We start from the raw sequence: 5,000 nt of genomic DNA, 5'->3' as shown, positions 1-5,000 counted from the left end.
CAGCCGGCCGCCCGGGAGTGTGTCCCGGGGGCCCGCGCGAACACGCAAGCGTCCGCTCAATTATTCTGCAAACAGGAGGAGGCTGAGCTCCCCTGCACGATACACCTCGAAACCCTCTCAGGTCCCGGCGGCGCGCAGCGCCGTCCTAAGTACTTGGTCGGGTTCGAGAGAGGCGCAATCGCCCGGAGTTTGGCGAGTAGACGCTTTAGGTGCGACCACCCGTGCTCCCAACTGAGCTTGCCGCTGCCGACAGAGGCCCGGGAGCGTGCTGTCGTGGCATTGCCGGCGGGAGACAACACGCGCCACCTACGGTGGCCGGCAGCTCCAACGCCAGCGCCACAGAAGGACAAAAGCCCCACTTGGGTGCCGAAGCGAACTCTCCCAGCACAGCGCACGCGCCAACACGTCCGCACAGCTGCGATACAAACCACCTGCGAGAACCGCAGAGGCGACCGAGCAGCAGACGGCGTCGCGGCGCCGAGCGCCGGGCGGCGGCGCATCCTCAGCGCACACAGTCCTCAATCGGACCAGCACACTGCAGATGTCCACCGCGCTTCGCACCGGGCCCGCGAGGACCTACTTTGGCCGCACGGCGCCGCGTGCAGGGTGCGCCGGCGCGCAGCTGCGCCGCCTGCCGCCTCCGTCGGCCGGCGCGCCTGCCACTGGCCGCCCCCACCAGCCGGCTGTAGCGCGTGCGCCCACGCACCGCGCGGCCAGCACGCCGGGAGGCCCCCCCTCACCGGCCGGGGACGGTCCCACCCAGCCACCGCCGCGTATCGCTTCACACCCACATGCCATTCACGTTCGTGGGCATGGTGGGTATCGCTGAAACAACCGGTTGGTAGCTCAACCGATCGTCGCCATCACTGATTCACCTCTAGCGAGAACAACCGCACCACAACGGTTTACCAGTTGTTCATTTGCGTAACGTCACCAGCAAACGTAGACGTCCATCGCCATTTGCAAATTCAACGATTGTTGCATGCCTGTGTCAGGTGTCACGACACACTATGTCTGCCCACATACACGCAACAACATGTGCACGCTTCGCGAACACGTGGAAGGTGGCCCCCGTACGTATGCGATGTCCATTGCGCGAACGACTGTCAACCGGCCTCTGTCGCATGTCGCAGATGTGGAACGCAGTGCACCATGCTGTCACGGTGTGTGAGAAGAGACGACTACGTCTGACAACACGCGCCACTACATCAACAGACGGCTCATGCTGATCGCCATCCAGGGCATACCACACTGCAATCCGGCTCTTATAGGGAGACGACACATAGCTGAGTGCACAACAGTTGGACCGCATGGTTCGCCGTTGTTGGCGCAGTCGTTGTACGGTCACATGTACCACGATGTATCATTCAGTACATGAGGACCAATGTGCAGTACAGTGTGTGATTTGGACGTACAACATCAGCGGACAGTTGACACAGGCCGTACCACAGCGTAGGCTAAGTGCTTCGCCATGCGAATGCCAATGAACAACTGCGAAGGGCATTGAGCATGTACGTCCTGCTGCCATCCACATTACAGTGTATCGCTGCAAGGTGTTTAACATGAAGCGATACACTGGGGACCAGGCAGTGCGAGTAGCAAACTATATTGCGGGGGTTGCAGTTAGGCAACACTACACTAATTTAACGCGTCGTATGACAATTACAGAGCGGGTTAAGGCCCAACGTGTGTTGGGTTAAGGCCCAACGTGTGTTGGGTTAAGGCCCAACGTGTGTTGGGTTAAGGCCCAACGTGTGTTGGGTTAAGGCCCAACGTGTGTTGGGTTAAGGCCCAACGTGTGTTGGGTTAAGGCCCAACGTGTGTTGGGTTAAGGCCCAACGTGTGTTGGGTTAAGGCCCAACGTGTGTTGGGTTAAGGCCCAACGTGTGTTGGGTTAAGGCCCAACGTGTGTTGGGTTAAGGCCCAACGTGTGTTGGGTTAAGGCCCAACGTGTGTTGGGTTAAGGCCCAACGTGTGTTGGGTTAAGGCCCAACGTGTGTTGGGTTAAGGCCCAACGTGTGTTGGGTTAAGGCCCAACGTGTGTTGGGTTAAGGCCCAACGTGGGTTGGGTTAAGGCGCAACGTGGGTTGGGTTAAGGCGCAACGTGGGTTGGGTTAAGGCGCAACGTGGGTTAGGTTAAGGCGCAACGTGGGTTAGGTTAAGGCGCAACGTAGGTTAGGTTAAGGCGCAATATAGGTTAGGTTAAGGCGCAATATAGGTTAGGTTAAGGCGCAATATAGGTTAGGTTAAGGCGCAATATAGGTTAGGTTAAGGCGCAATATAGGTTAGGTTAAGGCGCAATATAGGTTAGGTTAAGGCGCAACGTAGGTTAGGTTAAGGCGCAACATAGGTTAGGTTAAGGCGCAACATGGGTTAGGTTAAGGCGCAATATAGGTTAGGTTAAGGCACAATATGGGTTAGGTTAAGGCACAATATGGGTTAGGTTAAGGCACAATATGGGTTAGGTTAAGGCACAATATGGGTTAGGTTAAGGCACAATATGGGTTAGGTTAAGGCACAATATGGGTTAGGTTAAGGCACAATATGGGTTAGGTTAAGGCACAATATGGGTTAGGTTAAGGCACAATATGGGTTAGGTTAAGGCACAATATGGGTTAGGTTAAGGCACAATATGGGTTAGGTTAAGGCACAATATGGGTTAGGTTAAGGCACAATATGGGTTAGGTTAAGGCACAATATGGGTTAGGTTAAGGCACAATATGGGTTAGGTTAAGGCACAATATGGGTTAGGTTAAGGCACAATATGGGTTAGGTTAAGGCACAATATGGGTTAGGTTAAGGCACAATATGGGTTAGGTTAAGGCACAATATGGGTTAGGTTAAGGCACAATATGGGTTAGGTTAAGGCACAATATGGGTTAGGTTAAGGCACAATATGGGTTAGGTTAAGGCACAATATGGGTTAGGTTAAGGCACAATATGGGTTAGGTTAAGGCACAATATGGGTTAGGTTAAGGCACAATATGGGTTAGGTTAAGGCACAATATGGGTTAGGTTAAGGCACAATATGGGTTAGGTTAAGGCACAATATGGGTTAGGTTAAGGCACAACGTGGGTTAGGTTAAGGCACAACGTGGGTTAGGTTAAGGCACAACGTGGGTTAGGTTAAGGCACAACGTGGGTTAGGTTAAGGCACAACGTGGGTTAGGTTAAGGCACAACGTGGGTTAGGTTAAGGCACAACGTGGGTTAGGTTAAGGCACAACGTGGGTTAGGTTAAGGCACAACGTGGGTTAGGTTAAGGCACAATACGGGTTAGGTTAAGGCACAATACGGGTTAGGTTAAGGCACAATACGGGTTAGGTTAAGGCACAATACGGGTTAGGTTAAGGCACAATACGGGTTAGGTTAAGGCACAATACGGGTTAGGTTAAGGCACAATACGGGTTAGGTTAAGGCACAATACGGGTTAGGTTAAGGCACAATACGGGTTAGGTTAAGGCACAATACGGGTTAGGTTAAGGCACAATACGGGTTAGGTTAAGGCACAATACGGGTTAGGTTAAGGCACAATACGGGTTAGGTTAAGGCACAATACGGGTTAGGTTAAGGCACAATACGGGTTAGGTTAAGGCACAATACGGGTTAGGTTAAGGCACAATACGGGTTAGGTTAAGGCACAATATGGGTTAGGTTAAGGCACAATATGGGTTAGGTTAAGGCACAATATGGGTTAGGTTAAGGCACAATATGGGTTAGGTTAAGGCACAATATGGGTTAGGTTAAGGCACAATATGGGTTAGGTTAAGGCACAATATGGGTTAGGTTAAGGCACAATATGGGTTAGGTTAAGGCACAATATGGGTTAGGTTAAGGCACAATATGGGTTAGGTTAAGGCACAATATGGGTTAGGTTAAGGCACAATATGGGTTAGGTTAAGGCACAATATGGGTTAGGTTAAGGCACAATATGGGTTAGGTTAAGGCACAACGTGGGTTAGGTTAAGGCACAACGTGGGTTAGGTTAAGGCACAACGTGGGTTAGGTTAAGGCACAACGTGGGTTAGGTTAAGGCACAACGTGGGTTAGGTTAAGGCACAACGTGGGTTAGGTTAAGGCACAACGTGGGTTAGGTTAAGGCACAACGTGGGTTAGGTTAAGGCACAATACGGGTTAGGTTAAGGCACAATACGGGTTAGGTTAAGGCACAATACGGGTTAGGTTAAGGCACAATACGGGTTAGGTTAAGGCACAATACGGGTTAGGTTAAGGCACAATACGGGTTAGGTTAAGGCACAATACGGGTTAGGTTAAGGCACAATACGGGTTAGGTTAAGGCACAATACGGGTTAGGTTAAGGCACAATACGGGTTAGGTTAAGGCACAACGTGGGTTAGGTTAAGGCACAACGTGGGTTAGGTTAAGGCACAACGTGGGTTAGGTTAAGGCACAACGTGGGTTAGGTTAAGGCACAACGTGGGTTAGGTTAAGGCACAACGTGGGTTAGGTTAAGGCACAACGTGGGTTAGGTTAAGGCACAATACGGGTTAGGTTAAGGCACAATACGGGTTAGGTTAAGGCACAATACGGGTTAGGTTAAGGCACAATACGGGTTAGGTTAAGGCACAATACGGGTTAGGTTAAGGGACAATACGGGTTAGGTTAAGGCACAATACGGGTTAGGTTAAGGCACAATACGGGTTAGGTTAAGGCACAATACGGGTTAGGTTAAGGTACACATTGTTGTAAGGAAAGGTGTTTTGGGGGGGGGGGGGCCGGTTTGTTGATTGTGATTATCGTAAGTAAATGACTGCGGCATCATCTGATTTGCCACGTCAGGGTGCACCTTTGGCTCATAACAGGCGGCGCTCTGATTCCATGCTTGTGGCAGACCTGTGTCTTTCATTCCTGCCATTGTTTGTGTGCTGTGACAGGAGGCAGTATTGTGATGTTGGGTGTACCCCTGTGTAGGACATGTGTGGGTGTTGGTGGCTTAGCTGAGCAATGGTGGTTGTCGGAAGGGTGGGATATTCTGTTTTG

The sequence above is a fragment of the Schistocerca americana genome, unplaced genomic scaffold, assembly GCF_021461395.2.
Source record: "Schistocerca americana isolate TAMUIC-IGC-003095 unplaced genomic scaffold, iqSchAmer2.1 HiC_scaffold_112, whole genome shotgun sequence".
Taxonomy (NCBI): Eukaryota; Metazoa; Arthropoda; class Insecta; order Orthoptera; family Acrididae; genus Schistocerca; species Schistocerca americana.
The sequence above is the reverse complement of the archived record's forward strand: the minus strand, read 5'-3'. Positions refer to the sequence as shown.